Below are 13,253 nucleotides of genomic sequence, written 5' to 3'. Positions count from 1 at the left end.
ACATAATCCATAACCAAAACAAACAACAATGGCGAAAGAATTCCTCCTTGAATCACTCCTGACCTAACCTGAAATGGATCACTCAAAGAACCACCCACCATAACCTTACAAAAAGTACCTTCATTCAGGCTTCTAATAATATTTACAAACTTTTCTGGTATACCATAGAATCTCATAATTTTCAACATAGCTCCACGTGAAACACTATCAAACGCCTTTTCAAAATCCACAAAACACATACTAAGTGGCATTTTCATCTCATTAGCTTGGTGCATTAGATGCCTTACAAAAAAATTCTGATCATTACAACCTCGACCCTTTCTAAATCCCGCTTGTTTTGTAATTTTATCAATTACTGGCTCTATTCTGTTCAACAAGATTTTGGAAAAGACTTTTGCAACTACAGGTGTCAAAGTTATCCCCCTCCAATTGCCACACACACTTAAATCTCCCTTTTTTGGTATTTTTATAATCACTCCATTTTTCCACTCTTCTGGAATTCCACCATTATCCCAAGCCACATTAAAAAGTTTCAAAAGAGCATTTATCAACTCGTCATTTTCCACCTTAAGCATTTCAGGGAATATTCCATCCTCTCCTGGGGCCTTAAAATTCTTTAACTCCTTTATAGATTTTGCTACCTCTTCCAAAGTTATATCCCCTGTATCTATCTGCAAATCTCTCTCGGCTGGCAAAATGTCCTCTTCAGCTGGGATTGGTCTATTTAGAACAGGTTCAAAGTGCTCTTTCCACCTTCCTTTTATATCCAAATCTTTAGTCATCAAATTACCATTTCAATCTCGTACAGGTATTTCCTTCCTTCTCTTTTCAGTCCCAGTTAACTCTTTTATAGCCTGATACGCTGCTCTTGTGCTCTGACCGTCATTTTTACTTAATTTAATTTCTGTCTCTGTTGCCTTTTCATCATATAGCCTCCTCTTATCACGTCTAACGAGTCTTTTTACTTCAGAATGTAAACTCCAGTACTTTGCTCTAAGTACTTCAACTACCTGGCCATCAACATGTTGTTCTTCACTTCTTAACATAGCCTCTTTCCTTTTCTGAATCGCATTCCATGTTTCATCTGACATCCACTTTTTCCTTCTCGCTTTTCCCTTTTTCTTAATAGTAACCTTAGCACTCTCATGCAAAACCTCTTTAACCTCTCTCCACATTTGATTAATATCATTGTTTTCAGATTCCATCAAAGTCTGCAGGACTAGAAACCTGTTCCTACATTCCCACCGAAACTTTTCCCTCGTGCTCTCATCACTTCTCAGCTCATCAAAATCATAACCATTACCTCCTGTACAATTACCATTAACGTTTCTCTTAAGTTTTATTTTAATCTTTGACACAACAAGTTGATGATCACTACCTATATCTGCCCCCCTCCTTACGCAAACATCTTGCAAATAACTCCTATGCCTTCTGCTAATAGCAATGTGGTCAATCTGGTTACAGTATTTACCACATGGTGAAATCCAAGTAGTCTTATGTATTTTTCTATGCTCAAAGATAGTTCCACCAATTATAAGGTCATTTGCCAAACAAAAGCTTCCAAAGCGCACCCCATTTTCGTTTCTTATACCAACACCCTCCTTACCCATACAATCTTCAAAGCCATCCCTACTACTGCCAACAATCGCATTAAAATCACCAATGCAAACTAACACATCATGTCTTGCCACTCTATTCACTACATCCTGCAGCTTCTCATAAAAGCTATCCTTCATTTCATCGCAGCCTCATTTGTCGGAGCGTACCCTACAACCATAATGATATTACCATGGTCAGATTTTAAACGAGCATAAAGCAAGCGCTCATTAATTGGTTCAAACTCACATACTAACTTACAAGCATCTCTACTCAGCAGTAAGCCTACTCCTTGGTAATGATTTCCATCACTCCTACCAGAAACCAACATAGTAATACCATCTTCCAAATTCATTTTATCAACTCCAAGCAACCTCGTTTCTGTAGCTTAAAAGCAACCCAACAGCTTGTTTATTCATTCATTGCCAAGGATTAAGGGACTCAACTGATTACATAATCTATGATTAGGTATTTCATACAAGACATAATTGCGTATGAATGCATAAGATTAGCCAAGTAGTTCCTTTCCACTCTTTGATGGTGACTTTTGCCTAGGCAACGTTCACTGCTGGTAAGTAATGAAGTAGTCTTTACGTAAATATGGTTGTGGTTGTGTGGTAAATATGGTTGTGTTTTAAGAAGTTTCTGGGTCCTTGTTTCATTCGTTAATAGCATCATTGGCATAGAAAACATATACTCCCACGGATGAGCATATCTATGACATGTGTAGACATTACTCGTGTATACGCAAAAACATCTATGACGAACTTATAGCAGTATCACAATCGATCTTAATCAGCGCTTGTGCGTGGAAAGGTCTTGGTTGCTTCTCTGCAGTGTTGGGAGAATTTAAACTCTCTTGAAATAATTGTTACCTCTAGATGGTTAATGTTGTTTGACTCACGTTTTTAAAGGCGGTTTTATATTCATTTCTTCATTAGTATTAGCTTGTAGCACTAAATATTTACGCTAAATGGCACGGGCAGTTAAATAAACACTTAGCTATTCTCTTTTAATCTTGCAGTAACTTCTTCCGATCTTTGTCATTAAAGATGGTTTCATCAGTTTTACTGTCGACCGTAATTCTGATATGAAGTTATTTAATTCCACATCAGTGTAAATAATGAACTGAATTAGTCCCGAAACTGGTCCCTGTAACACATCACTGACACCCATAAAAATGATTCTCCGTTAAGTACCGTATATATTTTTTGAACATGCAAGCAGCAATCCAACCAACTCTGGTGTTGCACTTTGAACAACATTTTATTATGGCACACATCATCAAAGGCTTTATGAAATCTTAGGTAGCAGTATATCTTAGGTTAGTGATTTAGTAATCAGGGATGCGAAAAGTTTGTTATAAAACCCAAGCAAACTAATGAAACATGATCTTGGCCCCTTATGACACCTCTAATGAACATCATATTTCTAGGTGGCTTATACCTTTGCCCCTCATAATGATTCTTTCAACTAACATCAAACAACTGGAGACAGAGTTACTGGTCTGTAAGTTTCTGGTAACTTCCAGTCACCGTTCTTCAAGTTCAGGGACACACTCTCTTGTGGAATCATGTTAGAAATATGAGTCAGATGCCAGTCAAGTATACCTTTAACTTGTTTGTGAATTCTTTTTCTTTTTTCTTTTAGTTTTATAAAATCACCATCCATTGTAATGCTGTCTGGTAGTATGTAGGCAAGTTATATGAGCTGTGTTAGTAATTGTCTTTCTGTTGTGGTAAATACTAACTTAAAGAACTCGTTCATGGATGATTTTTTATTTTTAAATTTATCTAATGTTACTTCCTTTCTCGTTTGGACTGATTGGAGTCAGCTACTTGTTCTCATTAGCACTTTGTTATTTATAGAACAGAAACATGTTTTAGAGTAATTCACACTCTCGTGCAATATGTAGTAAGCGGATTTATTTCTTGAGCTCTCGTCTAGTAATACTGAATATATAAATGCTACACTTGGATTATTATCGGATTTCTTACGTGTAGAGTCTATTCGTATATAATACAGAATAAACAATTTCTGTTATAAGATCTAGTCTCCCTGTGTGTTGATAGTTTTATATCACGAAGTTGAATGCTATCTGCATTTAAGTTCATAAAATGATACATGTAAAGTTGATACATATATCTTTCACTGGAATTATATTATTAACTTCTATTCCTTCCTAAGAAATATTTAGACCAGAATAATATGATGCACAAAAAGTAAGCACCCGACCAGTATTCCTATACTGTGTTAATGGTCACAGTGTCCAACATGCCCTACAGTCGGGGTAGCAGTAACTATGGGTTTTCACACTTCATAAAACAAGGACTAACATATTCGACTGTCTGGTCGGTTCGTTGACTGATAAGTAAATGAATTAACTTCAGTAAAGTCTACTGTATGTGCCGTTTTCATTACCATTATTGATGTAGTATGTATTAGAATGGTTAAAGTCACAAACTACAATCGATTCTTTATTTTGCACGGCTGTGTTTAGGCTGTTGTAAAGTTCCGTGTGATGATTCACACTGATGGTAAACTGCGTTACGCTTTACTATGGTCAGACTTGCCATTACGTTCATACTTAAATACGCATTGTGCTCTGTTTACGCTGTGTACGGTTCATGGTGTTGTGCCTGATTTACGGTACTTCTTATGTAAAGTGCTAAGCCACCTATGTGTATCGAGGCATTACTGACCTTACTTTAGCTTGCTTTTAAAATCTGAATTAATATTGATTTGCAGTTACTAGTATGCAGTGATGAAGCCATTTTTTGTGTATCTAGAAATATTTCATCCATATCAATATACTGTACAGTAATACAATACTCACTGACAGTCAAACATTTAAAGTCTAAGAACGTATTTTGGCATAAGGTCCTGTTACTAAAAATTAATCACGTATGACCACATTGTTTGTATTATTATTAGCTCTACAATCCACACAATCTTTACAGATGACACCCCGAGCCATTGTCTGTCTTCTCCAGTTGCCCTCACCTCGTCTTTTCTGATTCTGTATAGTCTTGCCTGGGTGGGAGATTCTGGCTTATCTTGTCTTTCCTGATCTGACGTATCTTCTGGCACTGCATTCACTACCCTGCTCCCTTGAATGTAGACTTGATTTTGTTTTGCCTAATATTCTGAAAATGGACACTAAGAGGTGGTAAGTACTGAGAGTGGTGTACCTAACGGCTAAGGTCTCAGACCTTTCCCTGTGCAGGTGGATTTTTTTTTTTTTTTTTTTTTTTCATGTATAAAATTACCTTGATCCCAGTGCAAGCCTCCCACGTGGCTTGAAATGTTTTTATGAGCCTTTAAGCACATGTTCTCTAGTCAAGGATTCATATCAACAGAAAAACCGAATTCACAGGTGTTTGCAATTGGTTTTTGTCAGTTTGGCGATTAGTAGCCTCCTGTATTTATGTACAAGTCGTTCACTTACTGCACTTCTGTAAATCTCATAATCAGTATTAACAGGGGTTTCGCTCGTATCACTCACTGATCTAGTAAAGACGCTTGCACTATGGTGGAAATGGTAGGAAAGCCACAAAAGGATCAAAACACATAAAAACCAATAATGAGAAGCAATGCACAGAGAAAATCACGAAGAAAATGGTGTTAAGAAATCTCAAAAGCCACAAAGAAATACGCCCTTGACTGACATATGGCAGGTTGGGACCGTAGATCTACTCGACTTTTGTGCCGAAAAAAGTGGCCAAAACATCCCCCTTCGGCCGCATTCACACGAGGCCACCGGTGGCGGCCACCGGTGGCCTCGTGTGAAAGCGGCCTTACGGGACATCAGTCTGGACCACACTCCCAGTGCATGCAAGGTTTTCTCTTTTCCGGGATAAGGAGTTTTGGCACACACATATAAACTGCATGAATAATATAGTTGATATAAGCAATTAGAAACTATAATTTGATTTCTATCTTGCTGTGTCTGATGGTGCTTGTGAGTCCTGAAGCATGAGTCCCACGAGAGATGTTTGTACACTCGTGAACCATAGTTTAGTCTCACCCTCTACCCTTTGCCCTGGCTGAAAGACAGTCATAGCCAGAAGTGAGATTCCGAAAGACATTTATGATCGATTTCCTGCCGTAACTGTGATTTGTTTTCCCAGGAATGACAAGCAAAGAAAATTCAGAGTCTTACAACATCTCTTCATCCTCCTACATAGACATATCTTGGCTACGAGGAAAAAAAAATGTCGCAGGTGTAGACTATATATTTCTTTTAACAGGAAGGACATGGAAAGAAGAATGGAGAAATTCTGATGGCTCAAGTTCTTCCTGCAATAACAAGTCTAAATTACGACAAGGAATCGGTCGTAAATATTTTCAAGAGTCTCACCACCGAATGAGGCCTGTTGTTTATAATTTGAAGACTGCCAGAGTGCACGCGTCGCAGTGTCTTCGCGAAATGCTTATCATTCAATGTATCACAACCTCGAAATATCATAATACCTCCAGTCAGGCGTTGTGGTACAGGAGGATGAGTAGAATGTGTGGCTTAGGTGTTTATATCCTGCCTTTACTGTGTTCCCTGGCAGTAATATCCTTCCCTAGGATCTCACTAACCTGAGTCTGTACTAAAATAGATTAGATCAGATTACTAAGGAAGCAAGTAAGTCCATTTATTACCTCTACAATCCCGCTGAAGTCTGTAAAACTGGCACCAATTTCACACACACACATACACACACACACACACACACACACACACTCTCTCTCTCTCTCTCTCTCTCTCTCTCTCTCTCTCTCTCTCACACACACACACACACACACACACACACCAAAGCAGCCCTCACACACGAAATTCAAGTTATCAAGTTTCGGGCTGCTATGGCGCACTCTGATCTGAATGAAATTATTTGATGTTAGCCGGAATACAGCGCTAGTTATTTTACTTTTACTATGAGAGGACTAATGATACCAACATTATCATTCTCACTCATTTATGCTCACTTCAGCTAATTAAACGTAAGTGGTGTTAGATGGAACAGAACAGGAGTGGAGTCGCGTTCACGAAAGGGTTGATTTCAGCCGAAACTGAAAATTCTTTGACGAAAGGAAAAGAACCAAAATGCCTCTAGATTACTGACACGATAGAACAACGTGATGCCGATTATAATGTAAAAAGCAGAGATCTAAATGTAAAGCAATATTCATATGTATTAACGCAGGTATAGCCGAACCAATATTGATATACACATTCTGGGACACTACAGTTACAGCGCAGTTTCGTTCCATCTTTAGAGCGCCATTTCTATAAAAATGATGATCTTATAGGTTGTCGGGAACACATATATAAGATAAACGGGATGATAATAATATCTTCCATCCTACAGAACACACGTCTCCCTCTCTGCCCCACCACCCACTCAAAGAATAAAGAGGAAAGTTTGCATACGTTACACCCAATACCACCCTAGTCCGTCCACCCTTCCCCTCCCTCCCGACCCCATCCATAGTTTGGTTCACCTCTCCACGGAAATTTGAGGAGACATCTCTGACTTAACTCCTACCAAATTGTATACCTTCAGTTTTATATCTTCTAATCATGTCCCTCCACCCACAGACATTTCATCTCACCTTGCACACTCATCTCCGCCCACCCTACCCATTTATTATCTCCTTTTCTATCCTCTCCAATTTTGAGGAGAAAATTTCAACTTAAAGATTGCAGGACAACCTACAATATCGTATTCAGAAAATGTACACCGCTGTCCTGCCTCTCCACCCACCATCATCGTGGGCTGTCTCCTTTAATCCACCTCTCCCCCTGCACACGCTTCTCATCTTCCCCCTTTCCCCACCATAGAATTAAAAACACAAATATATATGCAGTAATAAAATAAAATATCCTACACCTCTTCCTCTTCTTCTTCTTCCTCCTCCTCCTCCTCCTCCTCCTCCTTCTCATCATCATCATCATCATCATCATCATCATCATCATCATCATCATCAATCATCATCATCAACATCCATACAAGGATTTGAGGTAGGGATGGGGGACGTACCCCCCTCCCTCATTTTCGCAGATCAATGACTACTTTTAAGAGAGTAATATTATTTACCAAAATATATTCGTTAGTAGCTTACTGAAGTCATATTTGCCTATATTATTGTACTTATATCATCTAAACGAGTAAAACAAAAAGACATTCCAAATTTTTCGATTGCTCAAATGTATTATGTAGAAATTTTGCTAGGAGTCATGCTCCCCCTTTTTCCAGAGTGCTGAATGTGACCTTGATCATCATCATAACCTTATTCCCCCACCACCACCACCACCACCACCACCGAAAAATGCTGTTAATATACTACAGAGTAAAAACACCTCACAATCCAGTGTCACTAAACACTTGGAATCCAGTGTCACTAAACACTTGTTTTTAATCATGTTTTCCTAAGCTTGACATGACTCAGATACATGTTACCTAATTGGATCTGACGGAGTTTGAGTGACTGAAAGGATTCATAACGACTCTGAGGTGAAACGAATTTAGTACAGCAAAGTCGGCATGATTAGTGCCCAATACCAAAATAAATATGGATTAAATAAATGTAACCTGACCTAACCTGATTCCTTAACTGCTATGAAGTCACCTTAATGGACGTGAGTTGATCGGTGTTGTTGTGAACTGACGAAGTGTACCGACACTGCTGTGAATATGGCTGAATTGACGGAAAAAGGACAAGAATGGATTGTGACTGACGTGAATGGTTCTGAATAGATGTGAATGAGCCTGCGCGATACTGGAATGGTTTAAAGGAGCCTGAAGTGGTCTGAGTAGTCTGAATTCACATGTTTGGACCTGAAGTCACACAAACGATTGGAATGGGCCTGGCTGGCTCTGGATGGATGAGAATGACCATGAAGTGGAGGAATGGGTCTCACTGCACCTACATGCATTGAACAGGCCTCACAGACCTAACTGGACCTGATTTGGCCTGAACGGGTATAAATGGAGCTGAATGAATCGAATTGGCTCTGAGTAGGCTGGACGATGAGAAAAGACGTTACTGAGCCTAGACTGACCTGACTAGGTTTGACTAGGCTTCAACTGACCTAACTGGGCGTGCATGGAGGTGAATGGGGCTGCATAAAATTGAATGTACTCCAGCGGACCAAACTGAATTTGCAGTGGCTGAGTGAATTTGAAACTGCCTTGGATGTTTTTGAACTAACCTAACTGCCCTGAAAGAATCTTCATTTAACTTAACTGATCAATGTGGAAATGAATGATTACTGGCTTAATTTGTTGCTAATCGAGTCTTCATCATCATCATAATCATCATCATCATCATCATGACATTTTTTCCCTCCTTAAGGTAGGAGCGATAGGATCCACAGAGAAGAAAAAAGTAAGAAAGTAAAAGAAATATCAACAGCATGTCCAGAAAAATGGGCCACGCAACCATTTACACATCATTCAAACTCCTGGTATTCTAACTTCACTTCACAGTCCAAACAGTCTACATTTTTTTTTTTTTCGTTTTTCTTGAAAGGTGCGATTCACATACTGCATACCTGCCCGCAAGAGCTATTGGGTCCTCCCTTCCCATGTATATCTCTAACCAACTCGATTCGTTGTCAGTTTTCTAGCTTTATCAACTTTCATACCTCGATTTCTCACACACTCACTCATCATAGCCATCCACCTTCTTCTTGGCCTTCCACGCTTCCTTCCACCGCATTTAATTACATGTGCTCGTTTCACCATTATATTTTTGTCCATCCTCTTCTCATGAGCATACCGTATAAGTACACTCTCCTCTACCCAGTTATCAACAGACTTCCTTATTCACCATTTCTACGACTCACTTCGTTTCTTTTCTAATGCACTCAAACGCCTACACACACATTCCTCAGGTCATGTAGGAATATAACGTGCAGTTTCAGCTTAAGATTCTCTCACGTTTATGGCGAAGCGACGTAGGTACACGGTCGATGATCGTGTTTGTTTTCGTAACAGGCGCGCCAGAAAAGGACGACCATCTCCTGAGTTATAATTTTTGGGATGCAATACTCTTTAAAACATTCACATTACTACCGATATATTCTTTCTCTGACAGCAAAAAACTTAACTGTCCAACTCATCAAGCCGCGTGGTTGGCCTCACAACTAACAACTGTTCATCAAGGCCGGACACCGCATTCTGGAATCTGACTTTAGTGTGTGGATGCGCTTCTTTCATGGCCGTAACCCTTTCACTCCAGTGGCTTATTTTTCATATCAGTCTTGCTACCTTCAGACAAACTTTAACTCTGTAAAGACTTTTAGAACTTGAGGTGGTAGCTATAAACTACGTTAGCCTCTTCAGTTCGAGGTGTCTCTTAAATCATATAAAATCGTCCGGTGATATGAAGAATATAATATTAAAACCGTCCGCTAGCTGAAAGGTTAAAAGGATTTTCATTATTCGTGCATGTATCACTGGCGAATGTTTATTTTCCGGTCTTATACTGATGAAAACGTCAGGCAGAAGCAGGTTTATTAACACGAAAAACTACCAGTACTATTCCTTCACTGAGATCAGCCTCCAAAATTATACTATTGTGTGCAATAAAACAAATACATAAATAAAGATAACACACACTCCGGAATTCTCGATTTCGTCATGGACGGTCGTAGATATTTTTTTTATATAACCGTGTGTCGCAAAACAGCAAGTAGCCTATGTAGGCGCAGAAAAGAAAAAAAAAAAGTTGATTTGGATCACCACACCCATACCTAATAATCTTCAACGGGCATCTTTGTGTCCGCATATTCTTCTCAGCTCCCCTCTCCATGCCTATCCCACTCACCCATTGTATGCCCGAATCTCATTCCCATCACCACCGCCGTCTCACATACAACATCAGTCATCAAAGGGTGCACATCTCACGTCCTGCTCACATCTGTCCACCCACCCCATCCATTTTTCTTTCCTCACTCCCTTTTTACCTTTCTCAGGGAAGTATATACTGTCCATCATACACTGCCTATCCTCCTAACCTGCCTCACTTCCCACCACCATCCCGTCAGTTCCGCCTGCATCATCAAATTTTTAATCACACCACTTCGTTGTGGAAGAAAAATAGTTGCCATATTGTACCTATATCTTGGAAAATGACATTAACTGCAATTTACACAGAACGATTCTCAGTTTTTTAATTCCTGTGGAGATGGCTGGGTGTCATGGCATCCATAATTCTCGGGCAGGTGGGTCATAAGCCAAATTCCGCTGAAAAACACTGACTTCTGTCGTATTTGATACTATATTATTGGGATCTGTGATATATAATAATAAACTTCCTTACCTTATAAATATTCATGAATAAGTAGATGTGACCTGCGTTGGGTCATGTGATTCTGAAAGGGGGAGTAAAGAAATGGGAGTTGGGGACAAAGGAATGCGTGAGAAGGGCTGAAAATTAGAAGGAAGTTGTGGCTGGTACCTGTGCAAATGGGTGTTGTAGGATTAATGTTTGGAGGACAGTGACGGTTAATCCCCAAACATTCTCCTAAAATGGAAGTGTTGGTGGGGGTACTGTAAGGAAGCAGGTGTGAGAGAAAAGAAATGGGTGGGATGAGTTCGAACTGTGGTGGGGGTGAGGCAGGGTCATGAAAGTATATAGGCCTACCACGAAAAGGAGTGATGTAGGATCAAATATTTGAGCGCAGCTTTCTCGAACGAGATAAGCTTGCATTGCTTTCATTTATTTAGTCTCGCAACGCAAGTAAGAGCATATGGCAACTACCCCCACCCCACACTTGACCCAACCCAGACAAGGAGGAAGTTAAACCAGAGGATCGTATTGTTTATTTTAAACACTCTCTACTCCCCCCCCCCCCACCTCTGGCGGCGATGGTGACGTGTTTTGTTGGCGGTGGGTGGCGGGAAAAGCAACCAGCTCCTACAACTTCATTTACATATCTTATTTTTCTATGGCGCACGTAATATATTCACTGACACTACCAAATTAAAGTAATTACTTAAATCAGTATACAAATTCATGACTAACCTATACAGTAAACCATATTTAAGTTTACACTCAATAGATGGACTGTTAAAGATTATATATCTCCCGGGCCGTCAACCAACAGGGTACCGGCGAGGAAGTTACAGCGCAACACGTAGCTTGCCCCTGAATTATGCCACATTTTTCCTAGTGGCTGTTGCGGCGGGTGGGCACGGAGGACGGCAGTGGCTGGAGTGATGTGGCAGTGCTCGACGTGTTCTGGGCACGCATTCACAAAGCATCTTGGGCTTAGATTGTGTATAAAATTGCATGTTTATGCTGTCGTCTTCACTCAAACAGCTACCAAACACTTCACAGCATGAGCTGAGTGAATTATAAATTGAAAATGTACGAACAAACAAAGTGATATCTGACAATAATTCAGTATCGTGGAGGCTTCACCATAACAACTGGTTAGGAAAATCAATAAATATGACTCTTGGTCTCTGGCTTCCCATCACATTTTCCCTAAACCATGATCAGCTCTGACCACTGCTATTTTTAGCAGTGGGTCATCAGATACTGAGATTAATTCAGTTACACGTGATATGGACGCTCTGCAAACAGTTACGAATGAATCAATCAGAATGTTGATCTCTGGACTGAATGGATAGATTTTACGGTGCGGTTCATACGCAACTGTTTTTACTTATCAGTTGGAGGGAAAAAAAACCTACAACAGCTGCTCTCCGGATGCCATATTTTGTAGATAAAATTATAGTGTGGTGCGTATTACAAGTGGCATACACATTACAGTGACATATGAGAAATGTAAAGAAATAAACAGCTGGTGACGAGATTCTGGTAAAAAAGGAAAATAAATAAATCATGAACTGATCAGCTAACTCGCGGAAAACATTCACCGACAAAAAGATAGAACTCGGAAATAATGATAATACCCTACCGTAGAGCCTGAGCTGTGTTGTGAATCGACAAAGAACAATCATCTACTTAAATATTTACATGAAAGACTGCAATATAAGTGAACAGAAAATAAAGAGTGCTCAACACTGTCAACAAAAATTACAATTATGGCAGAAATGAAGGGTATACAGAATGTTCCTAAAATCAAGTGTTTCCCTTAAAAAAGTAATCTGATATAATAAGGAAATGATAAAACTGAGTATCACATCATTGAATGGACAGCATAATTCGTAACTGACAGGGGAAACAGCCAACAAACATTCCTCCACACTGCACAACCATCGCTTTATAAATTCGGGTCCCCCATTAGGAATAACATAATACAAAACCAGAACAAGTGGAATATCATGGCTGGGCGGAGGATGAAGAAGGCAGTGTTTCTGGTGGCCTCCGTCTCAGTCTACCTCACAGCCACCAAGTTCCTTCTGGATTCTGGATTGAGCGACAGCGATCTCTTTCCTTCCTCTCGTACTCGTATATCTTCTTATCTTTCTCAGACACCAATCTACTCTTCTTCCTTCTATTTATACACTTCCGCTCTTCCTTCTTCGTATTCTTCTTCAATCAGATCGTTGTCTCCTAAATTAGATTTTACTAAAATGATTGGAGACGAAATAGGTATTGGAGATGGAAGAGATAGTGGAGGAATACGTAAAAGAACAATAACTTCCTCAGATACTGGAGCAAAGCCAAAGCTTACCAGTGCAGATAACAAT

The sequence above is a fragment of the Coenobita brevimanus genome, chromosome 92 (genome assembly GCF_032717465.1).
Source record: "Coenobita brevimanus isolate Jiangsu-jjx chromosome 92, ASM3271746v2, whole genome shotgun sequence".
Classification (NCBI taxonomy): Eukaryota; Metazoa; Arthropoda; class Malacostraca; order Decapoda; family Coenobitidae; genus Coenobita; species Coenobita brevimanus.
The sequence above is the reverse complement of the archived record's forward strand: the minus strand, read 5'-3'. Positions refer to the sequence as shown.